The sequence below is a fragment of the Gorilla gorilla genome, chromosome 2 (assembly GCF_029281585.2).
Source record: "Gorilla gorilla gorilla isolate KB3781 chromosome 2, NHGRI_mGorGor1-v2.1_pri, whole genome shotgun sequence".
Taxonomy (NCBI): Eukaryota; Metazoa; Chordata; class Mammalia; order Primates; family Hominidae; genus Gorilla; species Gorilla gorilla.
Window position 1 is genome coordinate 153,223,370 of NC_086017.1, and position 24,789 is coordinate 153,248,158.

The 24,789-nt window shown below is 40.8% G+C and overlaps 1 protein-coding gene and 1 pseudogene across 18 annotated transcripts in view; both read right to left on the bottom strand.

The window, feature by feature from the left end:
* Positions 1-24,789, bottom strand: part of TFDP2 (transcription factor Dp-2) — a 194,010-nt gene that overhangs the window by 87,068 nt on the left and 82,153 nt on the right. For 3 of the 18 annotated variants that reach the window (XM_055383141.2, XM_055383140.2, XM_055383136.2), the window contains exon 2: positions 13,131-13,165. The exons of the other annotated variants lie outside the window; for them this stretch is intronic. The gene's annotated coding sequence lies outside the window, so the exon portion shown is untranslated. The remainder of the gene's footprint in view (positions 1-13,130; positions 13,166-24,789) is intronic. 18 annotated transcript variants of the gene reach the window in all.
* LOC101142831 (large ribosomal subunit protein eL19-like) lies at positions 1,328-3,221 on the bottom strand (annotated as a pseudogene).

Below are 24,789 nucleotides of genomic sequence, written 5' to 3' on the forward strand. Positions count from 1 at the left end.
TTGATAATTTCCTGGACTCTGTCCTATGTGCCTTTTCTTTTGACAAATTTTAATCTGTCTCCTTCAGCTGTAATAAACTGTAACTGTGAGTATAACAGCTTACAATGAGTTCTGTCAATTCTCCTAGTGAATTATCAATCCTAAAGGAAGTTCTGGAAACCCCTGAACTTGCAACTGATGTCATAAGTGAGGGCTAACTTGTGCATGGCTTCAAAACTTTGCAATTGACTAACCACAAAGTCCTTTAACAGAAATGTATCTTGAAAGTATTTTCTTCCAGTCCATGGCTTGTCTTTTCATTCTCTTAACAGTATCTTTCTCAGAGTAGAAGTGATATGGTTTAGCTGTGGCCCCACCAAAATCTCATCTTGAACTGTAATTCCCTTAATCCCCATGTGTCATGGGAAGGACCAGGTGGGAGGTAATTGAATCATGAGGGCGGGTTTTTCCCATGCTGTTCTCATGATAGTGAATAAGTCTTACAAGATCTGATGGTTTTATAAAGGGCAGTTCCTCTGCACACGCTCTCTTGCCTGCCGTCATGTAAGGCGTGACTTTGCTCCTCCTTTGCCTTCTGCCATGATTGTGAGGCCTCCCCAGCCATATGGAACTGTGAGTCCATTAAACCTCTTTCCTTTATAAATTACGAAATCTCAGGTATTTCTTCATAGCAGTATGAAAATGGACTAATACAAGAAGTTTTAATTTTAACAAACACCAACATCAGTTTTCTCTTTCATGAATCATGCTTTTGGCGTTGTATCTAAAAATCATTGCCAAACCCAAGGTTACACAGATTTTCTTCTAGAAGTTTTATAGTTTTATATTTTACATTAGGTCTATGATCCATTTTGAGTTAATTTTTTGTGAAAGGTATAAGGTCTATGCCTAGGTTCATTTTTTTGCATACGGACTTTGATTGTTCTAGCATCATTTGTTGAAAAAACCCATTCCTCCATTAAACTGTCTTTGCTCCTTTTTCAGAGATCAGGTGACTGTATTTGGGTGAGTCCATTTCTGCGCTCTTTATTCTGTTCTACTGATATATGTGTCCATTCTTTTGCCAATAACACACTATCTTGATTACGCAGCTTTATAGTAGGCCTCAAAAATCAGGTAATGTGAGTCTTAGATATGGTTTTTGACAATTCCTGAGTCTATCTTTTAAACTTATATGTTAACATATTCATTTTTATTCTAATTACTAATAAGGTGGTCTTATATTTGTCACTCTATTATGTTCACTGCTCTTCAACACTATCTCTTATTGTCTTTTGCTAATAACAGTGCAGACATTTTCTTTTTCCTAATAACACTGTAAATAGTGTTTCTTTTTTTTTTTTTTTTTTTTGAGATGAAGTCTCGCTCTGTCACCAGGCTGGAGTGTTGTGGCATGATCTTGGCTCACTGCAACCTCCACCTCTCGGGTTCAAGTGATTCTCCTGCCTCAGCCTCCTGAGAAGCTGGGACTGTAGACATGTGCCACCACGCCTGGCTAATTTTTGTACTTTTAGTAGAGACGGGGTTTCACCATGTTGGCCAGGATGGTGTCGATCTCTTGACCTCGAGATCCGCCTGCCTCAGCCTCCCAAAGTGCTGGGATTACAGGTGTGAGCTACTGTGCCTGGCCAGTGTTTCTTTTTTTTTTTTTTTTTTTTTTTTTTTTTTTTACCATTTATTAGTGCAGCAGAAAATCTGTGACGAATTTTATATATAGCCTTTTGTAGCAGTCTCTTCTTTACCTCTTGCCTGGACGCTTTTTTTTTTGAGACGGAGTTTCGCTTTTTTGCCCAGGCTGGAGTGCAATGGCTTGATCTCGGCTCACCACAACCTCCGCCTCCCGGGTTCAAGCAATTCTCCTGCCGCAGCCTCCCAAGTGGCTGGGATTACAAGCATGGGCCACCATGCCCGGCTAATTTTTTTGTATTTTTAGTAGAGACGGTTTTTCTCCTTGTTGGTAAGTCTGGTCTCGAACTCCCGACCTCAGGTGATCTGCCCGCCTCAGCCTGCCAAAGTGCTGGGATTACAGGCTTGAGCCACCGTGCCCGGCGATGCTTATTTTATTATTTTTTTGAGACGGAGTCTCGCTCCGTCGCCCAGGCTGGAGTGCAGTGGCATGATCTCGGCTCACTGCAAGCTCCGCCTCCCGGGTTCGCGCCATTCTCCTGCCTCAGCCTCCCGAGTAGCTGGGACTACAGGCTCCTGCCACCACGCCCGGCTAATTTTTTTGTATTTTTAGTAGAGACGGGGTTTCACTGTGTTAGCCAGGATGGTCTCAATCTCCTAACCTCGTGATCCGCCCGCCTCGGCCTCCCAAAGTGCTGGGATTACAGGCGTGAGCCACTGCGCCCGGCCGCTTATTTTATTTTTACTCTTATTTATTTATTTATTTTTTGAGACTGAGTCTAACTCTATCACCCAGGCTGGAGTGCAGTGGTGCCATCTTGGCTCACTGCAACCTCCACCTCCTGGGTTCAAGCGATTCTCCTGCCTCAGCCTCCCAAGTAGCTGGGATTACAGGCACATGCCACCACACTCGGCTAATTTATTTTTACAAGCAGATAAAGGTTTCTTTTATTTTAATGGCTGATCTATGTAATCACGGAGGCCAGTATGTACAGACAAAGGGGGAGCTTTTATTTCTTGGTCTCTTCCTCCTTAGACAAAGTCTTGATGATCTCCTCCTTCTTGGCCTGCAGGCGCTCTTCACCGCGCTTACGTGCTTCCTTGGTCTTAGACCTGGGGGCCTCAGCCTGGTCAGCCAGGAGCTTCTTGCGGGCCTTGTCTGCCTTCAGCTTGTGGATGTGCTCCATGAGAATCCGCTTGTTTTTGAACACATTTCCCTTCACCTTCAGGTACAGGCTGTGATACATATGGCGATCAATCTTCTTAGATTCACAGTATCTTCTAAGCAGCCGGCGCAGAATCCACGTGACCTTCTCTGGCATTCGCGCATTGGCTGTACCCTTCCACTTACCTATGCCACTGTGCCTGCCTTCCGGCGGGCCAAGGTCTTTTTCCGGCATCAAGCCCAGGAATGGACCGTCAACAGGCTTGCTGATGATCAGCTCATCTTTGATCAGCTTCCGGATCTGCTGACGGGAGTTGGCATTGGCAATTTCACTGGTCTCATTGGGGTCCAACCAGACCTTCTTCTTGCCACAGCAGAGGACAGAAGAGGCGAGCCTCTTCTGAAGCCTGAGCATACTCATGGCTGCGGCGGCGGCAGCAGCAAAAGGGCTTTTTTTTTTTTTTTTTTTTTTGAGCCGGAGTCTCGCTCTGTCGCCAGGCTGGAGTGCAGTGGAGCGATGTCGGCTCACTGCAACCTCTGCCTCCCCCGGATTCAAGTGAATCTCCTGCCTCAGCCTCCCAAGTAGCTGGGACTACAGGTGTGCACCACCACGCCCAGCTAATTCCTGTATTTTCAGTAGAGATGGGGTTTCACCATGTTGGCCAGGATGGTCTCGATCTCTTGACCTCATGATCTGCCCGTCTCGGCTTCCCAAAGTGCTGGGATTACAGGTGTGAGCTGCCACACCCGGCCTAATTTTTGTATTTTTTAGTAGAGACAGAGTTTCACCACGTTGGCCAGGCTGGTCTCGAACTCTTGACCTCAAATGATCTGCCCACCTCGGCTTCCCAAAGTGCTGGAATTACAGGCGTGAGCCACCATGCCTGGCCCTAAATAATTTCTTTTAAAATTCCAACGCAGAAGAGTACAAAGGATGATCCAAGATCCTGTGAAATCATCCTTATTTCTTCTCTCTCTAGGTCCCTGAAGTCAAAGTGTATTTGGGATCAAATCTGAGACCTCCTTATTAGTTATACAATCTTAGGGAAGTAATTTAACTTCTTTACCTCCATGTTCTTGGGAATAACCATTTACTTAGATTTAATTAGCTAATTCATGAAGGCTTTAATATAGAATCTGGTACTCAATATATATTTAGTTATTATTATTATAATTGCTGACATCTCAGTTGGTTTCCTTCTATGGCAATCTGCTATCTTCTACATATTTTTCAGATTCATTAAACAAACCCCATGAGAATAAAGAAAATACCACCTAATATTGTTTCCTTTCTCAACTTTTTCAAAGTATAATTTTTTTTCTGTTTCTTAAATATCAGATGTCCTTCTTTTATTTTGCAGAATCTCTTTCCTTTTTTTTTTTTTTTTGAGATGGAGTTTCACTCTTGTTGCCCAGGCTGGAGTGCAGTGGCACGATCACGATCTCGGCCCATTGCAACCTCTGCCTCCCGGGTTCAAGTGATTCTCCTGCCTCAGCCTCACCAGTAGCTGGGACTACAGGTGCCCACCACAACACCTGGCTAATTTTTGTATTTTTAGTAGAGACAGGATTTCACCATGTTGGCCAAGCTGGTCTCGAATTCCTGAACTCAGGTGATCTGCCCACCTTGGCCTCCCAAAGTGCTGGGATTACAGGTGTGAGCCACCACGCCTGGTCGTGTTTTGAAGAATTTCTTAATAAATCCCACGATGGCTTAAAAAATTTCTTGTCAATTATTTGAAAGTTGAGAAATCTATCCAGGTTTGGTGTTTTCTAAGAAAAAAGTTAAGTAAATTCTAGGTGGCCTCTGTCCATCTAGGTATTATTTGCCTTTTTTTTTTTTTTTTTTTAGACCAAGTCTCACTTTGTCACCCAGGCTGGAGTGCAGTGGCAGTATCTCAGCTCACTGCAACCTCCGCCTCCCGGGTTCAAAGGATTCTTCTGCCTCAGCCTCCCAAGTAGCTGGGACTACAGGCAAATGCCACCATGCCTGGCTAATTTTTGTACTTTTTTTTTTTTTAGTAGGGATGGGATTTCACCATGTTGGCTAGGCTGGTCTCAAAATCCTGACCTCAAGTGATCCGCCCACCTTGGTCTCCCAAAGTGGTGGGATTATAGGCGTGAGCCACTGTGCCTGGCCTGACTTTAAACTTTATCCACACAAGCCAGACCTAGTATTGAGCAGTCACATAATACTATGGCTCTCACCTATTTGGAGGATTAAAGATCCCTTTGAGGATCAAATTAAAATTATATACTATCTAGAGCAACCAATTCAGTTTGTCATGACTTAAAGTCAATTTGTGGATCTAATGTAGGGATCTCCTGATTTACTATGGCACTGATAAACTAAGGAAGATCTTCTGACCCTGTTGTCTTGTTCCATGTGCACGTGATTGGCAATCTAATCCTACATACTTTGAAACAGAATATAGTTCTTCCCTAGTCAAAAACAGGACCTAACCAAGAGTTGTTTAACCTGGTGACTGGTTTATTAAACTGTTCTCTTTACTCTTGTAAATATTTGAAATTTTCCATAATAAAAAGCTTAATCTGTGTGTCTGTCTAAAGTAGGGCCTGAGAAAAGGCATACTACTCCCATGGATTTTCTTCTCTTTGCCCCTTCTCACCACTACCTTCATCACATCTGAAAACGCACCCCCAACAAATCCACTTCTGCCACTGCCTTTACAGAGCTGTGGTCACTAAGGGAAGTACAGAGGTAATGATAAGAGAGATGGGAGGGAGAAAAAGAGCCCTGGATGTTGCAGATAGCAGTTGCAACACGGCGTTGGTGGGAAGCTGCCAAGTTTCTGGTTGGTAAAGATCCTACTTCCTTAAATTTGTAGGTATGAAGTAGAGAAGGGTAGAAATCTACCTTTTTCCTGCCTGTCCCCGCTATTTTGTCTCACGGATCAATCTTCATTTCTACTCATCGAAATTCCTCCCGTTGCCTGGCACATTTTAATCTGTATTGCCAGTCTCTATTTGTAGCTTTGCTTTTTTGTGTATTTTCCCAAATTTGACCGAAGCATAAGACAGAAAATTAAGTTGGGTCCCACCAGCTAGCTATCATCTAAACTCAGGCTTCCCAGTTGTTTTGAGCCCAAAAGGTCCTAAAATAATCTAGCACACATTCAACCTGGGAAAAGCAGATAAGTGGAAGCAACAGCTTCTCATGTGCTCTTGCCCCCCTTCAGCCTTCAGCCACACTACAATCTTACATAAACAGAAATATGCCTATTGATACTATTGAGCATATTAAATACAGTATAGTAAAAAAGAAAGTGGCATTTTCTCTCAAGGAACCTCTAATCCAGATTAACAACGTTGAAAGACTTCCAATAGATGTGAAGTTTAAACTGAAGCACTGTAGCAACTGAGAAAAGAAAAGAACTTTTATCTGAGGAATGCAAGTCCTTTTAAATATCAGGCCCAGATAGACATTAAAATGAGATTACAATCATGCCTACTCCCCTCCTTTGTGCTATGTATTCATCTGTTGAAACTGCTTACTATTGCCATAAGTAGCCATAAATTAGCTTAATAATCCACATCAGGTGTGAATTATAATAACACTATAATCCACACCTTATAGGTTAACAACGTATAGTCAATCACTAATCAATTCTCACTGGTTCTGTAAACCAGTGAGAATTCCTAACAAACAACTTTGTACAGTCCACTCCCTGTCCCCCTATTTTGCTTTTCAAACTCCACTTGTAACTGCTGCTAACAGGAATGTATATTCAGGGAAACTTGAATCTATGTTCCCAGGTTGTAATCCTCAAGCTTGGCCCAAATAAACTCTCCACTTATATTAGTTTTGCCTCCATTTCTTCATTTTAGGTTGACATATCCAATTAGAAACATTCAAGTTAATTCACAATAATGTGTGCTTGATAAAACTTGCAAATTAGTGAACTAATATGCTATTTTTTTTTTTTTTTGAGATGGAGTTTCGCTCTTGTTGCCCAGGCTCCAGTGCAGTCAGTGGCGCGATCTTGGTTCACTGCAACCTCCGCCTCCCAGGTTCAAGTGATTCTCCTGCCTCAGCCTGCCAAGTAGCTGGGATTAAAGGCTCCTGTCACCACACCCAGCTAATTTTTGTATTTTTAGTAGAGACGTGGTCTCACCACGTTGGCCAGGCTGATCTTGAGTTCCTGACCTCAGGTGATCCACACACCTCGGCCTCCCAAAGTGTTGGGATTACAGGTGTGAGCTACCACTCCTGGCCCTAATATGCTAATTATTAGACACTCTCAAACTGAAAAATAAGCACACAGAGAATATCAAAACCAATTAGCATAAAGAGGTGCTCTGAGATTAGCTGGGTGCAGTGGCTCACACCTGTAATTCTAGCACCTTGGGAGGATGAGGTGGGCTCATTTCTCGAGCCCAGGAGTTCAAGACCAGCCTGGGCAACATGGTGAAACCTCGTCTCCACTAAAAATACAAAAATTAGCTGGGCATGGTGGCATGTACCTATAACCTCAGCTACTCAGGAGGCTGAGGTAGGAGAATTGCTTGAGCCTGGGAGACAGATTGCAGTGAGCCGAGATTGTACCGCTATACTCCAGTCTGGATGACAGAGAGAGACCCTGTCTTAAGGGAAAAAAAAAAAAAAAATCAAAAAAAGAGAAAAAAAGATTAGTAGAGGTATAGTTTTCTAAATTCCTCCTAGTTTTGTCAATAATATTTCAGATTAATAAAATATTTCTAGAGAAAGATATAAATGCAGAGCAGTTTTCGACCTCTGATTTGAAAGACTTGATTTTTTATTTTATAGGATCTCGCTCTTTTGCCCAAGCTGGAGTACGGTGGTACAATCACAGCTCACTACAACCTTGACTTCCCAGGCTCAAGCAACCCTCCCACCTCAGCCTGCCCAGTAGCTAGGATTACAGGAGTATGCCACCATGCCTGGCTAATTTTTAATTTTTTTGTAGAGACAATGTCTTACTATGTTGCTCAGGCTGGTCTCAAACTCCTGGGCTCACATGATCCTCTTGCCTCAGCCTCCCAAAGTGGTGGGATTACAGGCATGAGCCACTGTGCCCAGCCTGAAAGACGTAATTTGAACTGCCTCTATCACTTGGGAAATTAACTGCTCTGAGTCTCCGTTTTATCCACCTCTAAAATGGGCATGATAATAGCATCTATCTTGTAGAAGGTTCTGAGGATTATATGAAATAACGAATATGAAGGGCTTCTTGTAGTTCCTGGCATATAGCACTCAAAACACAGCAGATTTCTTATAAAAAGTGTTCATCCTCTGAAAATAGTGAGAGAAAGTAAGATGGCAACTAAGGTTAAAAGGTACTTCAGAAAAGGAATACAAACAAAGAAAATAACAAAACAAAACCATTTTAAGTAAACTACAGCCCAATATCCCTCATGAACACTCACAAAAATTCTAAATGAAATTTTAGCTAACTGAATTCTAGAATATATAAAAAGGATAACATATGCCTGAGTTTATCCCATGAATGGCAGAAGGTTGGTTTAACATTGGAAAATCAATCAATATAATTCCCCATATCATCAGAATAAAAAAGAACTACACTATCATCTTCAATAGATGCAGGTAAGGCATTTAACAAAATTCAACAATTATTCATGACAAAAACTCTCAGCAGACAAGGAATAGATGGGAACTTACTCAAAATGCTAAAAAGCAACTATAGAAAACCCATAGCTAAAAATCATACTTATGGTAAAAAAAATTGAATGCTCTTCCCCTAAAATCAGGAACAAGACAATGATGTATACCTTTACTACTTTGACAATGAACTAGAGGGCTTAGCCAGTGTAATAAGTCAAGAAAGGAAATGAAAGGTATAAAATAAGAAAGGAATATGTAAAACTTGTTTGTACATAAACAAAATATTGGTCTATATGGAAAATCCTATAGAATCTATATAAATGGACTAGGAGTGAGTTTGGCAAGGTCACAGGCAACAAGGTCAATATACAAAAGCCAACTGTATTTCTATCTTCTGCCAACAAAACAAAATCAGATATTAAAAATTTTAAACATATTATTTACAATAGCATAAAATATTAAATATTTAGGGATAAATCTAACAAAATTGTACAAGAGTTATACAATGGAAACTGCAATAGATTGCTGAAACTATAGAAGACAAATTAATGGAGAGAAAAAACATGTTTATAAATCAGAAGATTCAGACTGGGTGTGGTGGCTCACACCTGTAATCCCAGCACTTTGGAAGGCTGAGGCGGGCAGATCACAGGCCGAGGTCAGAAGTTCGAGCCTGGCCAACATGGTAAAACCCCATCTCTACTAAAAATACAAAAATTAGCTGGGCGTGGTGGCAAGCGTCTGTAATCCCAGCTACTTGGGAGGCTGAGGCAGAATCGCTCGAACCCAGGAGGCGGAGCTTGCAGTGAGCCAAGATCCAGCCACTGCACTCCAGCCTGGGTGACAGAGCAAGACTTCATCTCAAAAAAAAAAAAAAAAAAAAAGATCCTTTATGATAATGGTTCTTGTTTTCATCTTTACTCTTATCCCAGACACCTATCCTTCTGCGACACTGAATTGCTTTTAGTTCCCTGTTTTCTCTTCTAGCCTTTCTATATGCTCCCAGTGGCGGGGCACGGTGGCTCACGCCTGTAATCCCAGCACTTTAGGAGGCTGAGGAAGGCGGATCACATGGTCAGGAGATCGAGACCATCCTGGCTAACATGGTGAAACCCTGTCTCTACTAAAAACACAAAAAATTAGCCGGGTGTGGTGGCACGTGCCTGTAGTCCCAGCTACTCGAGAGGCTGAAGCAGGGGAATGGTATGAACCTGGCAGGCAGAGCTTGCAGTGAGTCGCGATCACGCCACTGCACTCCAGCCTGGGCGACAGACAGAGCGAGACTCTGTCTCAAAAAAATAAAAATAAAATAAATATATACTCCCGGCTACTTGGGAGGTTGAGGCAGGAGAACTGCTTGAATCTGAGAGGCAGAGGATGCAATGAGCTGAAATCACTCCACTGCACTCCAGCCTGGGCGACAGAGCGAGACTCCATCTCAAAAATCAATCAATCAATCAATCAGGAGATTCAAAATTGTTAATATGTCAATTCTTCCCAAATTTATCTATAGATCAATGTAATCCTAATCAAATCTCAGCAGATATTTTTTGTAGAAATGTATAAGGTTGATTCTAAAATTTATATAAAATGCAAAGGACCTGGTATAGCTCAAACAACTTTGTAAAATAACAAAATCGAAAGATTACACTATCTGGTTTTAAGGCTTAGTATGCAGCTACAGCAGAGTTTCTCAACCTTGGCACTACTGACATTTTGGACCAGCTAATTTTTTGTTCTGGAAGACTCTCCTGTGCATTGCAGAATCTTTAGCACCATCCCTGGCCTCTACCTCTACCCAGGGGCAACCTTCCTGCCTACCCCCCAAGTTGTGACAATCAAAAATGTCTCCAGGCCTGGCGCGGTGGCTCAGGCATGTAATCCAGCACTTTGGGAGGCCAAGATGGGTGGATTACTTGAGATCAGGTGTTTGAGACCAGCCTGGCCAATGTGGTGAAACCCCATCTCTACTAAAATTACAAAAATTGGCTGGGTGTGGTGGTGTGCACCTGTAATCCCAGCTACTCGGGAGGCTGAGGCGGGAGAATTGCTTGAGCCTGGGAGGCGGAGGTTGCACCACTGCACTTCAGCCTGGGAGACAGAGAGAGATTCCATCTCAAAAAAAAAAGAAAAAAAAAAAAAAAACCGTCTCCAGATATTGCCAAATGTCCCCTAGGGGCAAAATTGTCCTTCACTGAGAACCACTGAGCTACCAAGAGAGTACGGTATTGGCATGAAGATAAGACACGTACATCAATGGAACAGAACAGAATCTAGAAACAGATCCTCAATTATATAGTCAATTGATATTTGACAAAGGTACAAAGCAATTCTATGGGAAATGATAATCTTTTTTGACTAGTTGTTGCTGGAATGATTGGATATTCATATGATACAAAAATAAACCTTTCCTCTCATTCCATATATAAAAATTAACTTAAAATTTATCATAAGGCTGGACTTAGTGACTCACGTTTGTAATCCCAGCACTTTGGGAAGCTGAAGCGGGAGGATTGCTTGAGCCCAAGAGTTCGAGACCAGCCTAGCCAACATAGGGAGACCCCATCTCTACAAAAAATTTAAAAATTAGCTGGGTGTGGTGGCACATGTCTGTAGTCCCAGCTATCCGGGAGGCTGAGGTGGGAGGATAGCTTGAGCCCAGGAGGTGAAGGCTTCAGTGAGCTGTGACTGCATTACTGCACTCCGGCCAAGCAAGAATGTCTTGGAAAAACACAAAAAACAAAACTTACCATAGACTTAAATTTAAGAGCTAAAATTAGAAAACTTCTAGGAAAGTTCTAGGAAAATAAAGGAATATAGCAACATAAAAACTTATAGGAAAATGTACGAGAAAACCTTAGTATTGGCCACGCGCGGTGGCTCACGCCTGTAATCCCAGCACTTTGGGAGGCCAAGGCAGGCAGATCACAAGGTCAGGAGATCATGACCATCCTGGCTAACACGGTGAAACCCCATTTCTACTAAAAAAAAAAATACAAAAAAATTAGCTGGGCATGGTGGCAGGCGCCTGTAGTCCCAGCTACTCGGGAGGCTGAGGCAGGAGAATGGCGTGAACCCAGGAGACGGAGCTTGCAGTGAGTGGAGATCGAGTGGAGATCAGCCTGGGCGACTGAGCAAGACTCTGTCTCAAAGAAAAAAAAAAAGAAAACCTTAGTATTATTGGCTTAGGCAAAAATTTCTTTTCTTTCCTCTTTTTTTTCTGAGACGGGGTTTCACTATGTTGCTGAGGCTGGTCTCTAACTCCTGGGCTCAAGGGATTCTCCCACTTCCGCCTCCCAAAGTAGCTGGAACTGCTAGGCTGGGTAGTCTCCCTCCCAAGGGTAGTCCACCCCTGCCAAGGGTAGTTCCGCCTCCCAAGTAGCTGGAACTACCCTGCCTGGCTTAGATTTCCCCTTTCTTTTTTTTCTTTTTTTTTTTTTTTTTTTTTTTGAGATGGAGTCTTGCTCTGTTGCCCAGGCTGGAGTGCAGTGGCATGAACTCGGCTCACTGCAAGCTTCGCCTCCTGGGTTCATGCCATTCTCCTGCCTCAGCCTCCCTAGTAGCTGGGACTACAGGCACCTGCCACTATGCCCGGCTATTTTTTGTATTTTTAGTAGAGATGGGGTTTCACCATGTTAGCCAGGATGGTCTCGATCTCCTGGCCTCGTGATCCACTTGCCTCAGCCTCCCAAAGTGCTGGGATTACAGGCGTGAGCCACCGCGCCCAGCCCAGATTTCTTAAATAGGATACAAAGAACCACAAACTATCTTTTTTAATTGAAAAACTGCACATTAAGTGATATAGTTTAGATGTTTGTCCACTCCAAATCTCATGCTGAAATGTAATCCTCAATGTTGGAGGTGGGGCCTGATGGGGGTGTTTGGGTCATGGGGGAGGATCCCTCATGAATGGCTTGGTGTCATCCCTATGGTAATGAGTAATTCACATGAGATCTGGTTGTTTAAAACAGTATGGCACCTCCCTCCATCTCTCTTGCTCCCTCTCTTGCCACGTGACTTGCTGACTCTCCTTTGCCTTCTGCTATGACTGTAGGCTTCCCAAGGCCCTCACCAGAAGTAGATGCTGGCACCATGCTTCCTGTACAGCCTGCAGAACCATGAGCCAAAATAAACTTCTTTTCTTTATAAATGATCCTGCCTCATGAGTCCTTTATAGCAACATAAACAGACTGATGTATAAAGATATAAAACATGTCTGCTCTTCAAAATCTCTTAACTTTAAAAAGTTAAGACTGAGAAAGTAGAACCTCATGAGCTTTCTAATCTGGATTTTAAGCAGGAGATATTGGAAAAGTCTTTAAAAAGTTAAGAGAAGAAAAAGACACATGACAGCCTGGGAGAAAATGCTTGCAAAATATACATGTGATAAAGGACTTGTAACATGAATAAGACAATAACAAGACAAACAACTCAATAAAAAATCTGCAAAAGATTTAAACACTTATGTAACCAAAGAAAATATGCTGATGGCAAATAAGCACATGAAAAGATTCATAATATCATTAGTCATTAGGGAAATACAAATTAAAACCACACTGAGCACAAAACTCACTTGAATCACTAAAATAGAAAAAAAAAACTGACCATACCAAGTGTTGGCAAGGACACAGGGCACTAGACCTCTTATACACATTGCTGATGGGAATGCCAACTTCTACAAACACTTTGGGAAACATGTTTGGTAATTGCTTATAAAGTTAAATATACACTTACCATATGACCCAGCAATTCCACTTCTAGGTATTTACCTTAGAGAGATGAAAACTTATGTCAACACATAAGCTTGTATTTGAATGTTCACAGCAGTTTTATTAATAATGCTCCACAAGTGAAACAACAAAAATGTTCATCAACCCATGACTGGATATACAAATGGTGGTATATCATATAATAGAATACTATTCAGTAATAGAAAAGAACTACTGATTCACACGACATGAATGAATCTTGAAAACATTATGCTAAGTACAAGAATCCAGACACAAAATGAGATTAATAAAATATCAAAAAATATTCTATATGGCTAAAAATAATTATGACTTTAGTAGCTGGTTTTGCCTATATGAATCATTGACACTATGTTTTGTTATTTATGTATCAGTTCTCCTTAAATCAACTATAAACCCTCTGCTATAGGGGTTATTGTGTATCTCAGGTGACACTTCATAATATTAACACCTCGTGTTTGTATATCAATGCACAGGTTTCATAATTCTCATCCACTGAAACAACTGGCATGTAGTATGCATATTGCAATGAAGTCAACATACCTAGGTTCAAATCCCAGCTGATTTGTGATTTGTCAACATACCTAGGTTCAAATCCCAGTCAACATACCTAGGTTCAAATCCCAGTGTGTGGTCTGCAGTAAGTCATTTTACCTTTATGAGATTCACTTTTCTTATTCATGAAACTAAAAAGCATGGATCAAATGGGGAAAGACAGTGTTAGGGACATAAGAGATGGTACAATCAACAATTCTAATGCATGTAAGACTATTAAGGACAGAAACCTCCAGAGACGTGAAGGGCCAAAAGTTATACTTGAACCTGATTTTCAGAAGAGCCAAAGACTGAGAAAGTAGAACCTCATGAGCTTTCTGATCCAGATTTTAAGCAGGAGATATTGGAAAAGTCATCACAGAGATAACTAGTTTGTGGCAGACAACAATCATAAAAACATCCACTTTTGATCCTGCAATGCAGTCAGTCTCCTCCTATCACTGGGAATGGGATTCAACAAGCATTGAATTGTTCATCTACATATAAGAGAAATGAGCTATTTTAGATTATCATAAAACAGGTTAATTTTATTCTTCTGGTGTGTTGTGGCCATAGTAATCCATCTCAGTAAGAGATAAAACATAGGTTCATATATTTGGTATATGTACTTGGATGAGAATCTACAATTGGTGGAATTATAAATGCCTATCAATCCAAAGACAGAATCACTCACGGAACATATGGTAGCCCCAGGAAGCTTCATCAGGGATTTGCTGTGTACCTACCATGTGCCAAAAACAGGCACTCTGCTAGGCAAGGTCACTTGTTTTATCATTTAATCCTCACAATAGCCCTTATGAAAGTGCATGATCACTCCCATTTTAGAGATAAGAAAATCGACATTTTGAAACATGACAAATTTGCCCAAGAAGTCACCTTTAGTATGTGACAAGGCTAACATTTAAACTCAGACCTATTTGATTCCATGTCCTTAAAACCTATTATCATTACATAAAGCCCAGCTTCCAATTATTGAAGCTAGTACAGTCCTAGAAAATAGTAGGCTTTATCATTTTTTTTCCTGCTTCCAAGAGGAAACAGATATTATTTCCAGCTACCAGAGGGGAACCTGAAGCTTATATATAAAGTGATAACACAAGTTCTTGAATCTTGGAATTACTAGCCCTTTTGCTGCATTAGCATTCTACTGAGATTCATCATGACAATCAAGAAAAGGTGCAGAAAAGTGCATGCAATTATAAGACCAAGTGTTTTCATTCTTGGAAAGCCCACATGCATTTATTGAGTATCTTTTTTTTTTTTTTTTTTTTCGAGACAGAGTCTCGCTCTGTCGCCCAGGCTGGAGTGCAGTGGCATGATCTCGGCTCACTGCAACCTTCGCCTCCCAGGTTCAAGCGATTCTCCTGCCTCAGCCTCCTGAGTAGCTGGGATTACAGGTATGCACCACCACATCCGGCTAATTTTTGTATTTTTAGTAGAGATGGGGTTTCACCATGTTGGTCAGGCTGGTCTCGAACTCCTAACCTCATGATCAGCCCACCTCGGCCTCCCAAAGTGCTGGGATTACAGGCGTGAGCCATCATGCCTGGCTATTGAGTACCTATTATAGGTCAAGCACAGTGCTTGGCACTGGGGATATAACAGTGAATTAAAAAAAAAAAAACAGTTTATTCCCATGGAGAAGTTTCACCCTAGTGGGAAGATACTGGCAACTAAATAGACAATTAAAATATAGTGCAGTAAATATAGAAGCGGGATAGCACAGGGTACCACAGGTGCACAGAGAAGACAAACTAAACCCAGAAAGGCTGTCAGATAAAATATAAGACACCTAGTTAAATTTGAATTTTAGATGAACAATGAATACTTTTTTAGTAGAAGTATGTTCCAAATATTGTCCTCTACTTGCTATATCTGGCAACCCTTGGTGGGAGTGATGTTTAGAAAAAGCATCTCAGAATAAATGATACCTAAGACAAAAACCAAACTACTCTTACTTGTCCCCAACAAATCTGGACCCTGAAAAAGTATGTTATTTGCTGCCCTGTGGAGACAACCATGTGACAAGGATCTGAAGTCAACAGCAGTCAGCAAGGAACTGTAAGCTCTTGCCAATATCCATGTATGAATATGTGAGCCATCCTGGAAGGACATCTTCCAGCCCTAGTCCAGCCTGCAGATGACTACAGCCCTGGCCAACTGCTTGACTACAACCTCATGCGGGACCCTGAGGCAGAAATACCTACGTAAGCCACTCCCAGATTGCTGATCCTCAGAAACCATGTGAGATGAATGTTTGTTTTAAGCTGTTAAATTTTAGAGTAATTATTATGCAGTAATAGGAAGTAATGCCCTGCTGATTAGAGGAGAACTGTGTTTCTTATGAACAGGCCTACACTCATTCATTCACTGGCCATGTGGAGTCACCATCAGTGTGACCTCAGCAAGAATGAGGTGGTGGATCCAGAGGGACCACAGCTGGGACTGTCAGTCATTTGTGCCTCCCACCAGCAGGAGGTCTGAATGGCACACTTCCATGGCCACCATAAGATTACAAAAAGTGTATTAGCTATAGCATGTCCTTTCTGAAACAAAACAGTAAGAACCTTTTTAAAGACAAAATTTTAAAAAATACTTAAGTACAGCTTAATCACCTGAGAGAGTTGTGTGAAAATGAAAATACAAGCAAAATAATAAAGAAAATTAGCAGAGCTAAGACAACTCTAAAATCTTGGATTAGCTCTGGTTCTTATCTCGATTTCATGTGTGCTAAGAATGATACTGCTCTGCCAACCAAGAAAATAATTTGTTCCTGGGTGGGTTGTTTTGTATCTCTTATTCAGAAAGGAATTTTTGAAATCTAAGGATAATGTGCAACTGGGAGGCTATGAACTGTGGTTAATCAACTAATCCAGAATTTCTACAAGCAGTCTGGTGAAACAATCTGAGTGCTATGAATTCCATAAATTATTTTATTCCAAAAGATAAGTTTAAGTAAAAGTGACTGCATTTCAAACTATATTAGGAGAAAAGAAAAATGTTAGAGAAAGACTTTATTTCCCTAATAATACAGAAGGAGTTGAGAGGGAATGGTAATACCTATAGAATTATGTATGTCTACAGGGAGACGCTAGAATTTTTCCTCTTTGACCACGGTGCCCGGATTCAGTTCCTTGGCTTTATAAAGTTCTCCATCCATACCATCACAGGGTTTCTGCTATTATGACATACTTTCCCCCAGGCCAGTTCAATACCAATCAAGCTTGGTATGTGTTTGTGTTAGAATCCTTTAAGGTCTATGGTCCAGATATACCAGATGTCACTTTTTTCCTTATGGCCTACAAAATAGCCACAATTATCTTAGAAGATTCCACACTCAAATTTCACAGAAACGGAGATAAGGATATTGCCTTAAAGGGCTTACATCTCCACTGATTTATACAGCCTGATTTAACCCTTGTTTATTTATAAATTAGTGTTTTATTCTATTTTTTAAATGTCCAAGTCATTTAAAAATTACCTTGATAACTAACCCTCGATATTAAAAGAGAGAAGCCAGTGATCATACACATAAAATCTACACCATCTTTGAATTTAAGTACCTGATAATGAACTGTTTTTACTCACAACACTTCTGACACCAAATGTTTGGGTTGTTTTTTTTTTTTAAATCACACCAACCAATTCTCCAATTCTTCAGACACCAATTAGGTGTCTAACAATTCAACACAATTTTGATAGTAACTACCTGGAGTTAGCCCAGACCTCACAGACTAAGAGCTCAGTCCCATAAGACTGCCTGCCACAGCTGCTAGCCACAGATGACATGCCCAGGCTACTCCCATTTCTGCCTACAGACTACAAATTTGAGGGTTCCCATGACCCCGCCTCAGATTTAATAATTTGCTAGAATGACACAGAACTCAGTAAAGCACTTTACTTACTATTACTGGTTTGTTAAAAGGCTACTACAACTCAGGAAGGCAACAGCCAAATTGAAGACAAACATAGGACAGGGCAATGGGGTAGGGGTAGGGGGTGGGTGCACAGAGCTTCCATGCCACCTCCAAGCACGCCACCCTCCCAGTACCTCACTGTGTCCACCAACCCAGAAGCTCTCCAAACTGTCATTTATGGGGTTTTATAGAGGTTTCTTTATGTAAGCATGATTGATTAAATCATGGCCATTGGTAATCATCTAAATCTCCAGGCCCTCTCTCCCTGCTGGACTCACTAAAGGATGTAAAGAATACACAAGTGTCACTGGATGTTATCCAATGTAAAACAACGTCACTGAAAAAAGGGATAATAAGAGTTTCCAATACGCAATCAAAGAAACAGAGCAAAGTTGTATAATTCTACCTAATCACAACAATATATGTTGCAAAAGTAGTTAACAGGAAGATAAAAGATGTGGTAACCTTAGTCTCTTTAAAAACACTTTAATATTTTCCTTTATTTTTTGTTTTAAATCAGGAACTCCTCTGATTTTCATTTTTAAAAGGTAGTTCTTATTGAATTATAGTATCTAATTATTTAATATGGTAACAAACTAACCACTATTAATTTAAATAAAATGTATCTGAAGATAAACAGGAAAAATACAAACAAGAAAAAGGATCAGATGGTAAAGGTTTTTCAGGTAAAGCAACTCGCTGGGATGAAATGGTCAATAAATAAAATTATTTGCAGAATGGAATTCTGTTTTCAGATCATTAAGATTTTTTTTTTTTTTTTGAGACAGGGTCTCACTCTTTCACCCAGGCTAGAGTGCAATGGTGTGATCTCAGCTCACTGCAACCTCTGCCTCCCAGGCTCAAGCAATCATCCCAGTTCAGCCACACAAGGAGCAAGGAGCTGGGACTGCACAGGCATAGGCCACCATGCCTGGTTAATTTTTGTACTTTTTGTAGAAATGGGGTTTTGTGTTGCCCAGGCTGGTCTCAAAGTCCTGAGCTCCAGTGATCTACCCTCCTCAGCCTCCCAAAGTGCTGGAATTACAGGCGTGTAATTTTAGTTACCCTAAACCAAAAAAAGACGAAAGCTAGAACCATTCACTCTGTGTGTGTGTGTGTGTGTGTGTGTGTGTGTGTGTGTGTGTGTGTGTGTGTGTGTTTGAGACAGAGTCTCACGCTGTCGCCTAGGCTAGAGCAGGGTGGCGCAATCTCGGTTCACTGCAACCTCTGCCTCCCAGGTTCAAGTGATGCTCCCACCTCAGCCTCCTGAGTAGCTGGGACTATAGGTGCACACCCCCATACCTGGCTAATTTTTGTATTTTTTAGTAAAGAGGAGGTTTCGCCATGTTGGCCAGGCTGGTCTCAAACTCCTGACCTCAAGTGATCTGCCTGCCTCGGCCTCTCAAAGTGCTGGGATTTGGACACCTGCCAAAGAATTTTTATTGAAATAGCAACCAAATATTGCTTATACCTATTACTCAAAATAATACAAAATAAAACAGGCTTACTAGATATTTTGGGGCTTAAATTTGTGAAGTAAAATCCAAAAAAGTAATGCGGGTAAAAGTTAGCAGCTTAAGTAAACATGAAACTCTAAAACATATAAGCTACTGAATTTTTAAGATTTTAAACACTGAAGTAATTTCTAATACTAATTCTCTACTCTTTTCCCTTTCCAACTCCCTTTAAACTTTATCTTACTCTCATCAAGAAAAGCACAGTTCTCACATTTGCATCTCACCAGAAATGCATTATTATTATCCCTACAGGGAGCCATTCCAGCAACTCTTTCAGTAGAACTCTGAATTCCTTCTGCTCCTAATGCTTTGCCCACAATACGCTTCTTTTATTCCTGTTCCCAGCTGTGAAGATTTGTTCAAAAATGTTATAAAACCTGAAAAAATTGGTGCCACTATAAATGTATGTATAGATGCTATGAAGGTATGTATGATGCAGTTACATCCTGATAAACCCATTGTAAGATGAAAATATTGTAAGTTGGAAATTCATTTAACGCACCTAACCTATCAAACATTATAGCTTAGCTCAGCCTACCTTAAGGTGCTCAGAATACTTACATTAGCCTACAATTAGGCAAAGTCATCTACCACAAAGCCTATTTTATAATAAAGTGTTGAATAGCTCATGTAATTTATTGAATACTGTACTGAAAGTGAAAAACAGAACAGTGGTATGGGTACTCGAAAGTATGGTTTCTACTGAATGTGTATCACTTTCGCACCATCATAAAGTCAAAAATTTTTAAGTCAAACCATCGTTAAGTTGGGGATCATCTATCTTCTGGGGACTCTAACTTCAGCTGGTTCCTTGCTGTGACCCAGGGATCCCCAGACTCATCTCTAAGACTATAAAGGATTAAAAATAATACAAAACAGGATCTAATCACCAATACTCTCCAAATGGAGAATTTGTGTACTTCTCTCATAACTGAGGTTTATCCAGGAAATCCAAGGCTGATTTGACATAAAAATCAATCAATGTAATAATATATCATATTAACAGTACTCCACCATGTAATCATTGCAACAGGGGCAGAAAAAACATTTAACAAAATCCAAGAACCATTCATGTATAAAATTCCCAGAAAACCAAGAACAGAAGGAAAACTTACTCAACCTGATAAAGGGCAGCTATAAAAAAAATCTACAGCTAAAATAATACCTAAAAATAAAAGACTTAACACTTTCCTCCTAACATGGGGAACAAGGCAAGGATTTCTGCTGCCACCATTTCTATTAAACCTTGTGCTGAAAGTCCTAACCAGTGAAATTAGAAAGCAATTATATATCTATATGTTAGCAAAGAAGAACTAGAAATTGAAAATTAAAATACCACTTATAATCAAAAACTCTCCTGCAACTGATAAGCAATGACAGCAAGGTTACAGAATATAAAGTTTAACATACAATTAATTGCCTTCTTATATGCCAGCAATAAACAATTAATATTTGAAATTAAAAACACAAGACCATTTACATTAGCACCAAAAATGAAATACTTAGGTATAAATCCAATATATATATATATATATAAGATCTCTGGGGGAAAACCATAAAACTCTGATAAAAGAAATCAAAGAAGACCTAATTAATGTAGAGCTATTCCATGCTCATGAATAGGAAGAATCAATATTATTAAGATTTCAGTTATTCTCAACTTGATGTACAGATTCATTGCAATCTCAATAAAAATCCTGAAAGTTACTTTGTAGTTATCAAAAAACTGATTCTAAAATTTATATGACAAGGTAAAAGACTCAGAAGAGCCAACACAATAGTAAAGAAAAGCTGGAGGACTAACATTATCCAACTTTAAGACTGACTGTAGGTCGGGCATGGTAGCTCATGCCTGTAATCTCAGCACTGACTCAGACCAAGGCAGGAAGACAGCTTGAGCCTAGGAGTTCAAGACCAGCCTAGGCAACAAAGTGAGACCCTGTCTCTACAAACAAATTTAAAAATTAGCTGGGCATGGTGGCGCGTGCCTATAGTTCCAGGTACTTGGGAAGCTGAGGTGAGGAGATTACCTGAGCCCAGGAGGTCAAGGCAGCAGCAAGCTGTAATTGTGCCACTGCACTCCATCTTGAGTGACAGAGTAAGATTCTAGCTTAAAAAAAAAAAAAAAAAAAAAAGACTGTAACTATAAAGCCACAATAATCAAGACAGTGTGGCACTGGCAAAAGAACGGCAAAATAGATCAACAAAACAGGACAGACAGCCCTGAAACAGAACAATAAAAGTATGGTCAACTAATCTCTGACAAATGGGCAAAGGCAATTTAATGGAGAAAAGAGAGTCTTTTCAATAAATGAGGCCAAATGAACTGGATATCTACATGTAAAGAAATGAATCTAGACACAGATTCTTTATACCTGTCATAAAAATCCAAAATGGATTCTAGACTTAAAACATAAAATACAGAACTATAAAACTCCTAGAAGACAATAAAAAAGAAAATCTATGTGACCTTGGTTTTGGCAATTACATTTTAGATACAACAGCAAAAGCATGATCCATGAAAGAAAAATTCATGTTGAACTTCATTAAAATTAAAAATTTCTCCTCTGTGAAAGACACTGTTTCTCCACTACCAGATAACCAATGTCAACAGTTTCTGTGTATCCTTACAAGAAACATTATATGTTTTCAAGTTTGTATGTTGTGTCATTATTTCTCACTTTTTTTTTTTTTTTTAGAAAGGGTCTCACTGTCACCCAGGCTGGCTGGAGCGCAGTGGCACAATCTCAGCTCATTGCAACCCCTGCCTCCTGGGCTCAAGCAATCCTCCCACCTCAGCCTCCTGAGTAGCTGGGACTACAGGTACACACCACCACCCCCAGCTAATTTTTCGTAGAGACAGGGTTTCACCATGTTGCCCAGGCTGGTCTCAAATTCCTGGACTCAATGGATCTGCCTGCCTCAGCCTACAAAAGTGCTAGGATTATCAGTGTGAGCCACCACGCCAGGCCTGTTCCTCACTTCTTTAAACAAATAGTTATATACCCAGATCACTGTTTTGCACTTTTCTTTCCTTTTTCTTGTTTGAGACAGAGTCTTGCTCTGTCACCCAGGCTAAAGTGCAGTGGCGCAATGTCGGCTCACTGCAACCTCCGCCTCCTTGGTTCAACTGATTCTCCTGCCTCAGTCTCCTGAGTAGCTGGGATTACAGGCGCACACCACCATGCCCGGCTAATTTTTGTATTTTTAGTAGAGACAAGGTTTCATCATGTTGGCCAGGCTGGTCTCGAACTCCTGACCTCGTGATCCACCCGACTTGACCTCCGAAAGTGCTGGGATTACAGGAGTGAGCCACCGCGCGCGGTTTCTTTTGTTAATTCAATGTGTCTTCTAGACCATTCTATATTTGTACATAGCCTTTCTCACCCCCAATTTTACATCTGCATAGCATTCCATTATATGTCTGAACACAATTTATTTAACTAGATCCTAGTGATGGATTTACATTGTTTCCAATACTTTACTATTACATATTATACTGTAAAGATTAACTTTTATTTCCTAAATTTGTGAGCTTAGCAATAAAATAAATTCCTAGAATTGAGACTGCTAAGTCATAAGATATGTTAATGTTAAATTAATAAATATTGCAAATTCCCTCTCATAAAGGTTGTACTAATTTATGTTCCCACCAGTAGTATAGGAAAGCATGTTACCTTACACTCTTGACAAGAGTGTTTCTGTCAAACATTTTTTCTTTCCTTTTTTTTTTTTTTTTTGAGACAGAGTTTCGCTCTTGTTGCCCAGGCTGGAAGTGCAATGGTGCTATCTCAACTCACTGCAACCTCTGCCTCTCAGGTTCAAGTGATTCTCCTGCCTCAGCCTCCTGAGTAGCTGGGATTACAGGCATGCACCACCATGCCTGGCTAATTTTTTGTATTTTTAGTAGAGACGGGGTTTCACCATGTTGGCCAGGCTTGTCTTGAACTCCTTACCTCAGGTGATCCGCCCACCTCAGCCTCTCAAAGTTCTGGGATTACAGGCTTGAGCCACCACGCCTGGCCTTTTTTCTTTTTTTTTGAGATGGAGTCTTGCTCTGTTGCCCAGGCTGGAGTGCAGTGGCGTGATCTCGGCTCACTGCAACCTCTGTTTCCCAAATTTAAGCTATTCTCCTGCCTCAGCCTCCTGAGTAGCTGGGACTACAGGCATGTGCCACCACGCCCAGCTAATTTTTTGTATTTTTAGTAGAGACGGGGTTTCGCCATGTTGGCCAGGCTGGTCTCAAACTCCTGGCCTCAAGTAATCTGCCCGTCTCGGCCTCCCAAAGTGCTGGGATTATAGGCGTGAGCCACCGCACCTGGCCCAAACTTCTTTTTTTCAATCCTGCACAAACTTCTTAACACTCACCAATCTTATAGAGTGAAATACGATACATCAGTGTTTTTATTTTTTTGAGACAGGGTCACCCACGCTGGAGTACAAGTACAATGGCACGAACACAGCTGGCTCACTGCAGCCTACACCTCTGGGCTCAAGCAATCCTCCTGCCTCAGCCTCCCAAATAGCTGGGACTACAGATGCATGCCACCAAGCCTGGCTAATTTTATTTTTATCTTTTGTAGAGGCAATGCCTCCCTGTGCTGCCCAAGCTGGTCTTGAACTTTGGGCTCAAGCAGTTCTCCAGCCTTGGCTTCATTAAGTGCTGGGACTACAGGCATGAGCCACTATGCCCAGCCCTCAGTGTAATTTTAAAGTACATATGCCTTATGAATGAGGTTGAGTACCTTAACATATGTGTAAGAACTGTTAATATTTCCATTTCTGTGAACTTTCTGTTCATAAGTTTTGTCCATTTTTTGAAAATTGGACTGTCGTTTTGATTATTTATCATTATATAATATTCCTCTTTGTCCTTTTAATGCCTTGAGGTTTGAAGTATGTTTTATTTTATTTAATATCAGTATTATATTCTTGCTCCTGGTACATCATTGGCCATTTCCATTATTTTTAATCTTCTTTCCATTTAGGAGTTTTAAATATTTTTATCTGAGAGGCTTACGGGCCAGTGGAAATAAGACCTAAGCTTAGATGCAAGGGATGAACAGGAATTAGCTAGGTGATATGTATAAATATAGCAGGAGTGGCATGAAAGATGGTGTCAAGGAAGCATAAAATTCCAGACCCAGAGAGGAGCATATAGAAAGGCTAAATGAGACAGAGAAAAGAGAACAGGGAACTAAAAGCAGTTCAATGTGGCAGAAGGATAGGTGTCTGGGATAAGAGTACAGATGAAAACAAGAACCATTATCTTAAAGGAGTTGTGTTTTTTTTGTTTTTTTTTTTGAAATGGAGTCTTGCTCTGTCACCCAGGCTGGAGTGCAGTGGCTGAATCTTGGCTTACTGCAAGCTCTGCCTCCTGGGTTCAAGCAATTCTCCTGCCTCAGCACCCCAGTAGCTGGGATTACAGGCGCACACCACCGCACCTGGCTGATTATTTATATTTTTAGTAGAGATGGGGTTTCACCATGCTGGCCAGGCTGGTCTCGATCTCCTGACCTCAACTGATCCAACTGCACTGGTCTCTCAAAGTGCAGGGAATACACGCGTGAGCCACCGCACCCGGCCATAAAGGATCATTTAAATTGTAGTTTGGACTTTATCTTGAGGGCAGTAAGGAACTATTAAAATGTTCTAT